This window comes from Lytechinus pictus, chromosome 1 (genome assembly GCF_037042905.1).
Source record: "Lytechinus pictus isolate F3 Inbred chromosome 1, Lp3.0, whole genome shotgun sequence".
Classification (NCBI taxonomy): Eukaryota; Metazoa; Echinodermata; class Echinoidea; order Temnopleuroida; family Toxopneustidae; genus Lytechinus; species Lytechinus pictus.
The window spans coordinates 33,966,732-33,980,826 of NC_087245.1; the positions used below are offsets into that span (position 1 = coordinate 33,966,732).

A 14,095-nucleotide genomic window follows, 5' to 3' on the forward strand; every position below is an offset into this window, starting at 1 on the left:
CTAATTACAAAAGTTTCTATTCCTGTTAAAAGTGACCCTTGTTTTTCTCAGGATGCAGAGTTGCGACGTCAGTGTTTACTACGGGACTTTGAGCGTACTCCCCTTTCACAAACTATAATAATAATAATAATTACCATTATTTAAAAAGGGTTCTTATTTACAGAGAGAATTCACTCTAGCTAGTGCAACCGGGTTCTACTTAATGTTTGTCCCGAGTACCCATTTTAGCTTTTTATAGGTGGTCGGCTTCCAATCACCCAGTAATGACGACATATTACTTTCTTATAATGGCTTTTATTTACCCAATGTAGCAACTTTGACATTTCTGGCGGCAACTCAGTGACACTGCAACATTTTAAAGCAGAGGTCCTACTTTTAATAGTATTAAGTGGAATTCCATGTAACTTGTGATCATTATTCTCTTTTCAGGCAGGTTGTGTTTTAAACATATCGATGTCTTTATTTTCTCAGGAAAGCCCCTCTAGGTTTTCTTGGCCGTTTTTCACCAGGCCCTGCCTAACATGAAGTTATTATTCCTGTAAAAGAGTAACGCTTTCTTTTATTAGGGGGCCACTTCGGATATTTGTTTGCAATCCCCTAGCTGTATTGCTCACAAATGAAATGTATTTTTTTTCCTTAATCAGCCACTATGTGTTTTTGTGATTTTCTAATGGAGATTAATATGATCATTTCTCTTTGTCATTTTGGAGGTTGGGAAGGAGACAAAAAATCAATTTTAATGTCATATGATTCAATATACTTCTTGAAATTTAAAATTATCAGGAGTTGCATTTTCATTTTTGCTTGCTATGTCGAAATGTTATTCTCGTTCAGGATTGGATACCTTTAACGCAGTTAACCAGTTGCGACTTCAGTGTTTACTCTCGGGCTACTTTCTGTATATTTACCTTTCTGTTTATTTACCTTTCACAAAATAAAGTCATTATCCATAAAGTTTTGTATTTACAGAAGGAATCAATTCCAGCCAGTAGAAGTCGCCGAGCAGGCTTTGTTTAATGTTTGCCCAGAGTAGTTACTCCATTTTTTTTTGCCCTACGGTCATATAACTTTTTTCTATCAATTTTTATTTATCCAGTGTAGCAACTGTGACTTTAAATTTAGGCGACATTCCAATGACAAAAGTTGCTATTCCTGTTAATAATGACACTTATTTTTCTCAGGTAGTCACTTCAGATTTGTATTGCTAACAGAATTTAGTATGATTTCAATCTTAATTGGGGAGCCCTTTCGGGTTTTACCGATGGTCTTCTAATATTTCCCTTTTTCCTATTTCCCTATTTCATTTTTAAAATCAGATAATGTGATACACAGACAACCGGATTGATACCGTATAATGCGATATTACTGAGATGTATAGTTATCCTGGATATTTTTGTATAGCATATGTTCAACTCATTTCGTTGAAATATTCTCTTTCAGGGCTCGATGCCTTTATTTTGACGGCAATATTATGAATCCCCATGATAGCACCATTCCTAACAGGTCCAATAATATATACATTTTCTTTTGATTTGATGCAGGGTTAACATTTCATTGTTTACTATCGGAATTTCAGCCTAAGAACAAAATTTAATCATCTTGTTAATGATAAAGGTCCTTAATTACCCAGGATATTCACTTTGAATTTAGGTAGCTGTCGAATGCGGGCTCTGCTTCATGCGTTTATGATTAAAAAAAAATGAAAACCTTTTTTTAACGATAGACAATTCAGCATCTAGTGGTCTTCCAGCTGAGTCCGCTAACCACTGTTTAATTATTTTGTGTCCTAGTTGATAATGACTCTATAATTCTATTTCTATATACGTACCAAATCCAGGCTAGGTACTTTTGGCATTTATTCGCAGTCTTCCAGCATGCCTAACTGCTGAACATATAATTTTATTTCCTAAAATAATGAATAAATTCACCTCAGGTAAACAGTCGTGTTTTTTACTGGTAGCCAGCGCATCCAGCTGATCCTGCTAAACATAATCATGATAACAAGTACGTCATGGTCATTGTTTTCATTTTCCGAAGGATGTCCAAATCGGCTTTTAATGGTGGCCTGCCATATGGCCTCGTTTATAATTTTATTTTTCAACCTTAATAACTATTTTTTACTCATTTCAGCTTTTTGTCAGTCCCCGAGCAGGCTCTGCTTTTACCTCAGAAGCAGACTGTGGCTGCTCTGGTTAGTTTGAACCAAGTGTTCCTGTTTGTACTTTGTTCTCTTTTGACTTTAATATCGTTTTGATCATTAGTTTGCGTACTGCTGTTTAAACGTTTGTTTTACAGAATGCCAGTGACATAACGGAGGTCAGCATTGTTTGATGCGTTTCCTGATAAAATATTGTAATTGAACGACTAATCGTTTTTATCTCCCCTTTCAGCGTAGGCATTCACCCTCAGCCGTGTTCGCCTGCTGCCTTCGCCCTGCATGATCTGCAAGTTACCGACATCATGATCAAGGCCTTTTCGCCGGTTGCCTTTGCTCTTGTTCCCCCCCCCCCCCCCTGCATGTATTCTCTCATCGCAGCAGCGCTTCCGCCGTGCCTTCGCTTTGCTTGCTGCGAATTATTACGTGTTTTCGCCTATCATTTTATTTACATAAATGTTTGTGTATATTTGTGAATATTGTTGTATACATGTGTCTGCATGTTGAATATGTTTTTATATGTGCGTAGTTTGTGCCCGTCAGTGCCTATTTGTGTATATATGTGCATAATTGTGCGTTTATATATCTGTTTGTGAAATTTGCTATACGTGTATTTATTTTTTATTCGCCTTCCATTCGCTGGGATTTTTATACTAACTTTATTTTTCATTACATATTTTTGTTCTTTATTTTGATTTCGGATCACCTTTAATTTTTACTAACCCGGGGTCATGCTGCTACCTTCACGTGGTGACTCTGTTATGTGCAAGGGCGTCACTTGTAATACCTTCTAGGTGGATGCCAGAGGTAGACAACTATCCCTAGATTCAAAATCGACTAGAATTTGCCCACAGGCATTTGAAGAATTTATTTGTTTATATATACGATAATAAGAATCCTAAATTGAAATGATCTAAATGCAGAATACTAATCCAGATGCATGAGTTATTGCACAAAATCTGGTGACGTCCTTGCATAACTAAAGCAGCCATTAAACGTGATTGACTTTTTATCCATTTCATCTCTTATGTTTCTTATTCAAATTCAAACTCATTTCCCAGCACTTAATGAACTGTATGTCATATGAAAGGAATCTTAAAAGTGCCAAGATCAGATAACAATATTTTGGACCTCATCATGTCTAAATCCTTAAGGAGAAAAGATGATGAATTCCGTCATTTCTACATCTTCAGCCATTAACATTGGCGTCGCTCCGAATTTGAGACGCGGGGGGGGGGGGGGGGCACAGTATCTGTCGCCTTTCCAGCTACTTAAAAATTTATATAATTATTTATTTAAGACAATGCAATCAGAAAGGCAAGCAAAGATATTCATTATTTGAATCATGTAATTTTATATAATGTTAAGCATGTGAAATTTTAACCCTTTATGTTCTTACAGACAAAAATGATATCAATGTGAATAAAGGTTATGGGCAAATTGCATTTCATTACAAAGAGACATAATGAAGTTTATTTCTTGAAAATTGAATTTTAAAGTAAAATAAAAGTACGTTGCATTAAGCCTGTTAACCCATCTTTCACCAGAAGACCATTATCACAAAGTAGGTCTGCCCCTGTTTCAGAATACCTCAATAGATAAGATGGCGTAAAATGAAAGACCCCATTTTGACTCATTTGCATTTTTCATTTTGCATTATATATTATTATGAAGACGGAAAGGTCGTCCTCGAAACAGCTGGAGGCGAGATACTGCAGCAAAAGTCGACAGATAAAGTGAGAGCAGCCAAGAACAGAAGACTTGACGTCTTCCTGCCTATAGCCTACCCTGTATAGAGGGCAGTGAAGAATCTTAGTAAGTAAATACTCTAGAATGAATGAACATTACATTTCCTACAAATTGACACCACTTTAATCAATTTTTCAGAATTTTAGGCAAGCTGGTGCAAAATCGGGAATTTCGACATTTTTCCCAAAATGTTAAATCTGGAAAATAAAATCATACGCATGTATGTTAAATGAACAATGAAATATTTTATTGACTTGTGACCATGTAATAACATTCAACTGTGATATGCTTGATGTTTCAGCAATAATAGAAAACAAGAGCTTGAGGGAGAGGGTTGAATTATTCAAGGTCGCAAGTTGAAAGAGTATCTGTATTTTTACACGTGCACGTGAATATCCAATAGTTTGTAATGCAGTAAATGGCTAATTTGCTCTAGTATGACAGTAAAACGTAAGGGAGACGACATATTCCCCCTCTTTTCAATCGCCTGTCAGTGGCAGCACCATAATTTTTTTTAAGTTGGGGCAGTGAAGGAAAGGGCTTTTTTTTTTGGGGGGGCGAGGATGGATGGATTACTCTTCAACATCTTTCCTTTATTTTTCAAAGTTTCGGAGGGGAATTATCCCATACCCCTCCCGTTTTGCCGCCACTGCATCTTCTCTCTTTCTCTCCCCCTCTCTCCCCCCCTCTCTCTCTCTCTCTCTATATATATATATATATATAAATTTTATATGAATTTTGTTGGAACTATAACAATGCATTACCTCTTTGCCTCTTTTATATATAAAATATATATATATTTATTCATACCTTGGTCAGTTCGGTCTACAAACTTCATTACGTATATTCATTACGTATATTTATAGACCGAACTGACCAAGGTATGAATAAATATATATATTGCTCTGCCCCGGCATTGAGCACTTTTGGAAACCTCAACCAATCCCATATCATGTGGATATATGTATATATATATGTATATGTATATATATATATATATGTATATGTATATATATATATACATATATATGTGTGTGTATATATATGTATATATGTTTATATATGGTTACCAATGAAACAATGAAACTAAACAGAGTAAAAAGTGCATATTTATCAGCATTATAAAATGATTAAGTTATCAATTTTGATTACATTGGGGGATTTGCTACCATTATAGTTCTTTCCTTTCATGTACCTATTTTTTTATTAAAAAAATAATATTACGTATAAAAATAGTTTTGCTGTCATATGTTTCTTCACCCCACAGAATTGTATTTGTATTCTGTTCTTTTCAATAACGACAAGAATGTTAATTTATTTGTATTTATAAAAAGATATATCTCATGTAACCTAAACTAAAAATGTGAGCGCGAAGCGCGAGCAAAAGAATTCTACTACACTGACCTGAAAATAACATCTTTGCATGAACTCATCAATATTATAATGTCTCACTGATCATATAATGTTAAAAACGTTATTGACATTCTGACGTGAAAATATGACATTTTAATAACCTTCCGTAATAACAGACAGGATACTTAACTCATTTAATAATAATGCTAGCACGAAGTGAATGCTCTGATAAAAAAAAGAATGTTAAAGCAGTCTGACAAAGAGGAAATTTATGAAGAGCTTACGTATCTCATGTAATAGAAAAAGGAGCACGACGCTGAAAACTCTGGAAATTAGCGGTTTAAGTGTTATTTGACATATAGGGAAATTATTATGGAGATACGTCTGTCATTAAACAAATTAATCAAAATACAATACTTCCATTTTTTTTCTGGGGAGACGTGGCCTATTGTGTCCCCTCCTTTGAAATGTTAGGGGTACCCTGCCACCCCCCCCCCCCCTCCCCCATGGATGGGGACAACCATGATTATTACCAGAAAATGTATTTATTAACAATATTTCAACAGGATACCCAATCAACATAAAAACTGCTCTCCCTTGGGGTCCTGCATATTACAAAACAATCAAAATGTATCTTATTATACACAGTAAAATTAACATGAGAAAATATACATACATTATGATTGAACATAGTAGTTAAAATCAGATATAAACGAAACTATAAATAACTATTAACTACGCACATCATTAGAAAGAAGGGAATATACATACATAGAACATAATAATCGACATTGACATCGGAGATATTTACTATTGGAAAAAAAAAGCTGCAATTAGACTTAAAGGTTATCTTTTAAATATTTCTTAAAAATTGAGAGGGAATTTATGTTTTGAGGTTCAGGTTGAAGACTATTCCATAATGAGACGGCTTGATAATGAAATGAGTGTTTGAATGATTCAATATGACATTTTGGGAAGTGTAACTTATTATGAGAGGAACTTCTTGTACAGTATGAATGAATTTCTTTCCTAAAAGTAAATGATTTGGACAGACATGTGGGAGCAATACACTTCATACATTTGAACATAAAAATAAATCTAAAAATGCGAACTCTATCTTCAAATCTTTTCCAGTCTAAGAGGGCAAACAAATTTTCCGAAGGGGTCAAGACATGGGCATTTAAAATTATCCTTGCGGCTCTTTTCTGTAACTTATTCAATCTTTCGGTATCTTCTTTGAATTTATCCCCCCCAGACAATACAACAATAATCTAGAATTGGCAAAACCATAGCATTATATAAAGTGAGTAAAGTATTTTCATTGACACAACCTTTTAACCTTCGTAAGATACCTAACTTCCTGCTAACGTTATTGGCTACTTTAGATACATGTTCTTTCCATGATAACTCATTATCAATGATTATACCTAAACATTCAAAGGATTGAACTTGTATAATCTCGTGACCATTACAAATTATTTTTAACTGAGATTCATTGAAATGAATAGAGTATGCAAATCGAGCTCGTGTACCAACAATCATACATTTTGTTTTTTCATAATTCATCATCATACGGTTTTCTTCTAACCAGCAGGCTACATTTTCTAAATCCAATTGTATTTTTTTTGTATTTCAGCTAAACTATCACCTTCGGCATAAATAGATGTATCGTCTGCGTACATAACTATTTTAGAGTGTTTCAATACATTAGGCATATCATTTATAAATATGGAAAATAATTTTGGGCCCAATATGGATCCCTGCGGTACTCCTTTCCGCATCCCTTTAATTTCAGAAAGTACCCCCATTTATATTAACACGTTGTGATCTAGTAAATAGATATTAAAGAATTAAACCATTTGATTGAGTCTGATGAGAAACCATATTTTTTCAATTTTAATAACAGCAAATCCAAATCTACCAAATCGAAGGCCTTTTTTTCAAATCAATGAAAATTACACCGACCATCTTCCCTTTATTAATACTTGTATACCAATCATTAACCATATATACTAATGCAGTTTCAGTTGAATGGTTTTTCTAAACCCGAATTGGCCTTCACATCATAATCTAGAAACATTCAGAAACGAATCTAGTTCTGTATTAAGAATCTTTTCTACAATCTTGGAAACAATACTTACTACTGAAATCGGTCTATAATTACTCTTTTCTTCAGTACTACCCTTTTTATGAAGGGGAAAATTTTTAGCTTCCTTCCATTCCTTTGGAAAAGAGCAAGATGAAAAAGAATTGTTTATCAAAGTTACTAAAGAAGGAATCAAAACGTGACCACATAATTTAATTATTTTACAACTTATTCCATCAAGGCCACAAGACGAATTTGTATTTAAAGTTTTAATAGCCTCTATGACTTGATCAGAATCTATTATCGGTAAGTTAAAAAGAAAATTTTCTTGGGAAGAGTTTGGATGATCAGTTTGATGTGGTGAATAGTTAATATCAGTGACATCACTAAAATCTTCAATCACGTCTTTGGTAACTGACACAAAATAATCATTAAAATGGTTGGCAATATTCAATGGATCATTGTATTCATTTCCATCGAAAACAATCTTATTCAAGGAAGATTTATGTTTTTGAAGGTAATAATTCTTTAATACATTTCCATAATTCGCTGCTGTTATTTTTACAATCAAAAATTTTCTTATGAAAATATTTCTTTTTATTAGATTTGACCATAATATTAACTGTATTTCTACTTTGTTTATACATGATCCAGTGTTCTTCTGATTTTGATTTCATAAATTTCTTTAATTTTTTATATCGTATCATAACATCTCGTATATCACTTGTTATCCATGGTGTATGTTTTTCTTTAACTCTCCGTGACTTAATAGGCAAATGACCATTTACGACATTCAATAAAGATTGCTTCCATTTTTGCCATACAATGTCAATATCTTCTTCACTATTTAGAAACACTCCAATCTACATTGTATAAATCATGCTTAAAACTATTCTCATTGAACTTTTTATGTATATGTTTATTCTACCGAGGTACTTGTAGATATTACCTTGTTTTTGCCTACCATATCTGCCACCCCTTACGCCCCCCCCCCCCCCTCTTCCTCCTCTTCCTCCTCTTCTGCACCACAAACGGCTTAGTACCTGAGGGGCGTGTTTTTAGTATACATCACCACACTCAAACTTTTTGTTCAACCATTTTGAATTGATAGATCGACTCACGTTTGAATAGTATAGCATCCGCATCGAATGTGTATACATTCTTTATTGTCAGACAGCACGAAAAATCAGCTTGATCACAAGAGCATTTATTTGTTAACCAAACGTTTCCAATTCGATCAATGGGTTTTCGAGAACTGGTCCAAAGGTTCTATGTGTTTAATTCACTTCCATTACCTGCGATGAGGGTAATAATCATTACAGTCAATGAATTATTTTCGATTAAGAGGCATATTTAGCTATACAGTGCGTCCCAGAAAGAAAGGAAACCGGGATTCCCATGTCTTTTTTAATTCAAATGCAAATAAATTATATTTCATTCACATATAAATCAATTATTCAATTTATTTTGATACCTCATGAATATGAGACAAACACTTCACGCATTAATGAGCAAGACGAGTTTGAAAATTTAATGTTAAAACCAGGTTGCGCAGAAAAATTGCACATGATTGGTTCGTGATCCGACGACCGTGCATATTCGACGATTGGCTCATTAGCATTTCTTTTGTATTATTTTTTAAAGCTTCTCTCACTGATCCCTGAAATGAGATGGGATTCAGATTCACACGTAAGTTTCTGCGCAAATGGTTTCTGCTTCAATATTTATTGTTTGTAATCTGCCATGCGTGAAAAAAATGCTAAGCTGTTGCTTTCAAATGAGAGATGAGATTCCACTCTTGCCATGAGTATCAAATTTATAGAAAAAAATATTTAATAATTGTGAAATCTATCTCTGAAAACGAGTTTCCCTTTTTTGTGGGACGCACTGTATATTGAGAAAAGATCTGAACTGCGGTACACTTCGACCAATTGTTATTATAATCTTTTTGTATGTTGAATTTAAGGCTTGAAGCTTAATACTGATTCGGAAACCAGATGAAGCATCTTCGGACAATTAAATGTTTGTTTACCGCAAGCATATCGTTTTAAGTTTGTTTATCGCACGCATATCCCATGATAAACCAGATTGCATCTGTATGATGCGATGATCAAGAATTTAGGGAAAATTTCCAACTGTTCCCATATTCAATTAGTGTTTCAATTAAACTGATATAAAAGACATGTGTGCTTTGTACTCTTTTAGAAAGTTCAAATGATATGACTCCGCCAGCATTGTCAACACTACAAGCACAAGATTGATCGCTAGGTTGTTTCGCTCCTTTTAACAATCTTAAATTATATTCTCTTTTAAACTCCTATCTGTCTTCATGGTAAATTAGGTAAATTATTGATCCATCGAAGCTAGTGAAACACAATATTTGAAAAGGGGTTAATATTACAATTGTGCGCATGGTTTCTATAGAAAATCACTTACATAATCCCAGGACCTTGAAACAGTGAAAAGGTTGGGTAGAAGGGCAAGTTTTCTTTATCAGTCATTCAAGAAGGTGTGCAAATCATGCGTTCCCGTATTCTCCCACACCAAAATTATGATTATATAATACATACATAGAATACATAGAATTGTTCTACAATATAGAAAAAATGCATTTTATTGTTCTAAATGCAAATTTTAAGCGTTCAAAATTAATATGTAACCATGGTAACGGGTATCTTGAAACTAGTTCATTACTAGTTTGCAACTCCGAGTGGTTGCAACTATATTTTAAGTTTGGAGACTGGTTATGCTCACCATTTACGGTTTTATTCCCCCTGTTGTCAATGTTTGCATAATCTCGATATAGAGAACCAAACAACGTCACGACAGTGAACAGTCAGACCGCAGGTCCCTATGCTAATGAGCAAAAAGGCCAGATTCATCCAAATCATCTCGTGGCTGAATCCTCCTCCTTGCAAAATCTCGTGATTCGTGAGATTTTCTTTCTCTAAGAATTTACCTGTTTTAACCTCAAGTTAAATGAAATATTATTGCACCATCAGATAGAGTAAAAGTTACTCTTTCATATTGGTCATTTATTTTGTATATAATATTTTGTCAAATAAGTAAATTTCTGGCCTGAAAATGTGCCTCAAAACTGAATTTTCTTCCTCTGTTTTCTTTTGCAAATTGTGCAAAACTTTTTATTTTGAGCCTCAATGATATTTATATCAACATAAAGCTGAACTTCTGTACTTTCTCACAATGCCACTCTTGATATGCAGCACCTTATAATCGGGTCAAGATCACACTTTTCCCACCAAGGTACAAGACGAGATTTCTGAAATGTTGTACTTGCATGAAATCCAGAGTTCTGATTGGCTGGATAAGATTCACAGAACAACAGGCGCGGGGTATTTGAGGAGATTACCACATGGGAAGTGTGACCTTCCCACGAACCCAGGCACTGGAACCGTTGGAATTTGCCAGTGTGCGGTCTCTTTGACCAATCAGAGTGCAGTATTCTTGTTTTCAAGCTGCTTTCTGTACTTGGCAAATGAAAAGTGTGATCTTGACCCGATTAAACCAATTCTTATTTTGAAACCTATATCATTTCAAAGCATACATATTCAGCTTTATCATTATATAAAAATCATTTGGGCTCAAACAAAAATAAAGTGTGAAAATAGCAGCTTTTGTCAGGTGAAAATATTTATTTTGTAGCATATTTTAGATCAAAATTTTAACCTATATTACAAAATCTTTGAATAAATCCAAACACATGACCTGAAAGAATGATTCTTCTTCTTTACAATGGTACCAAATTCATGAAATCGATGCACAATTAGAGCAGCAATGACCGAATGAAAAGAGGTGTTTTGGTCCGCATCAAGCTCATTAAATATGCAAAACATCTCAAGTCATGAATATCACTTGGATGAAAGAAGCCACTTTCTTGGGACCTGCAGTCTGACTGTGAAGCCACTGTTTATTCTGAAGATAATAAAAATAGTATTCCAGTTCATATAAGACATGACCTTCTTTTTCACTGCATGTCTGATGAGTATGCGATCGATTTTGTCTATCCCCATTTTTAGGTACTGTATGAACGAACGAAACACACAAGAGGAGTAAATAAGCAAATACAATTTTTCAGAAAATTTTGAAATTGATAAATAAATATTTATTCACTTTGGGGTGTAGCGGATGTACAGAAAGCCACCTGTTCATGATATATAGCTTCGTGATAACTGAAATAGTAATTATTTCAGGCTAACCTCGATTAGGAGTTGCTTATTTCTTTTTCTTTTGGCATAGGGGAGTGGGGTAAACAAGGCCACCTTTTTGTATAATTCCAACTATATTTTTTAATGTAAAGCAGTAGAAACATGATTAGATGTCAATTACTAGATCTAGATTAAACTGAAATTATCCATTAGAAATGTCAGAACTAATCAGCCTAATTTGCATATTAACAGGCCATTAATACTTCAGTCGGGTGGCCTTATTGGTGCGGCAGCCCAGGAGATTTATTCAACCGAAAGCCGGACAAGCAAATAGCTGGATGACATTGACCCTGAAGTTTACAAAAAAGCATTGCTGCCGGGTTTTATCCGTGGTCTTCCACCAAAATGACGTAATATAATTATGACGTCATTTCAAAATGGCCCTATTTCACCATTTTTTAGACATTCTACACATAGCATCAAGTCAATGGAAAATATCTCAGCCAAACCATGTTTGTGTCTTTTTAAACTTTCACAATATGTTGTTCAAGTAGTGCACAAGTGACATGCAAAATTTCAGAAACACTGAGAAATGTTTACATATGCAAATTAGTTCATGAAATTTGCATATCATTAGTTTGGGGATCTCTTGCTTCAAAAATTGTCGAAGATCAATTCAGAAATCTATTTTTTTTTGGGTACTTTTTTGATATATTTCCTGTCAAGCATAATATTGTTCTCTTTATCATTTATATGTCAGTAATTGGAAATGACATTATAGACTGTGGTTTCAGCCCCCTTTTCAATATGATACGTACATAGAAATCATGCGTTTTTGCCTGTTTTTCACCATATAGCTGAGTTGTGTGAACGATACAGTATGTCTTTTTTATTGGTGTTTCCTGCATATTGCATGATATTAAATCTCCGAAACAACATATTTTCATCTTCATTATGTCTCTGCTATTAAATTAATGATTTCAGCAAAGATTGATCGCCCACTGGACAAAACTGGACAGTCTATAGGCTACGTTTTCAGCCTAATTTTCAACAACGAACCTATACCATGAATGACTGCATTATTGCAGTCGAGTCGGAAATGGGGGTTCATGTCCACCGTGTGTATTTGAGTTTTGTCAGACGTGTATCAATCAGATATGATTATTTACGTCTGGGACCGACCTTTAACGTCACCATCCGAAAGACGTGACCAGGGCTCGAACCTCGAACCTCTGCATCAATTTGTAACTTCCCCACAGCTTGGATTATAGGCGCACACCACAACGCCCAGTTAAAATAACATAACCATCATAACATATATTTAATTAACATTTTGTATTGCCTGAAGTGTCTAGTTAATGAATCCTGATGTCCCCTTTGCCAAATCATGTCCCACGGGGTTCAAAATTGATAACTTTGGCGGCCCTCTTGGATTTTTGTTATGAAAACCAATCATCAAATTCAGGGTCCATGCCATCCATCTATGGGGTCATTTGCTTGTCCGGCTTTCGGTTGAATAAATCTTCTGGGCTGCCGGACTATATTTGCCCCACCTAAATGGGGCAAATGAGGCCGCCTGATTAAAACCTATTTCATGTTGCTTTTTCGAAGTAAAAATAGTTCAGTTGGTTTAATACAATCACTAAACATTTATTAGAAACAATCATATTAACATTTAGTTATTTACCAAATGACCCTCATTTTATGAATAATTTATTAATCCTATCCAATATTATAGGGAAAAAAGATTCTCAGATTGTGTTTTCTGCTGTCATAGTTACATTTTTGTGTATCTACGTGTTTATCGATAGTTTACACATATACATTATATATAATCAAGTGTGATGATGCCTACACTGAATTTCAAAGTTTTTACAGATGTAACTATAAAGTTTCAATTATGTATTAATCCGGGTGGCCTCATTTGCCCCATCAGACATGTCGAGTTCATAGACATCCAGTCAGAAAAAAAGGGAAAGTTGTGACATTTACTACGGTTCTGGCATGCAAAATAATACCTTACACAAGTAAACTAAGATAAAAGTTAATGGGTAGGTACAGTCCTCGCCTCTCTAAAGTGGCAATGCTACTTTCAAAATTTTGATTTGTATGTGTTGCTGGGTTTGTGATCCTCCTGGCCCTGAGCACTGAGCTGTGACACGTTCTCTCTGCTAAAAATCTGTGCTGAAGAACCATGAGAACTGTCTCAAATACTACGCAAACGGCAACCCATTTGACCCTACCATTCTTTAGCAGTGAGCTAAAAACTTAACAAGTGGCATATTTTACCCCACCCCCATACTTTTTTTCTGTAAATATACTTGAAGGTGAGATCTGGTAATAATTAAAATCAATTAATTAGAGGTAGAATAACTAAGTTTCGGTTCCAATTTCACAACGATGTTAAATATTTTGCTCTTTTTTTCGTCGTCATACCCCTTTTTTTAGTTTTTGCAGTTGATTTTTTTTCTTCTACACGATATTCATGAAACAAGAAGCACAAGGTTTAATAACAATAACCCTCCCATAACTTTGATCATTTTACAATGGGGGTGGGTGTAATACAGAGACCGTTGTGCTTCGTAA

At 34.5% G+C, this 14,095-nt stretch overlaps 1 protein-coding gene across 2 annotated transcripts in view; it reads left to right on the forward strand.

The window, feature by feature from the left end:
- Positions 1-3,851: 3,851 nt before the first annotated feature.
- The window catches only part of LOC129261389 (glutamate carboxypeptidase 2-like), a 59,440-nt gene continuing 49,196 nt past the window's right edge, over positions 3,852-14,095 (forward strand). The window contains exon 1 of one of the 2 annotated variants that reach the window (XM_064100905.1): positions 3,852-3,970. The gene's annotated coding sequence lies outside the window, so the exon portion shown is untranslated. Of the gene's footprint in view, positions 3,971-8,905; positions 9,033-14,095 lie in introns of those variants that run through there. The other variant, XM_064100900.1, reaches the window with a different exon arrangement.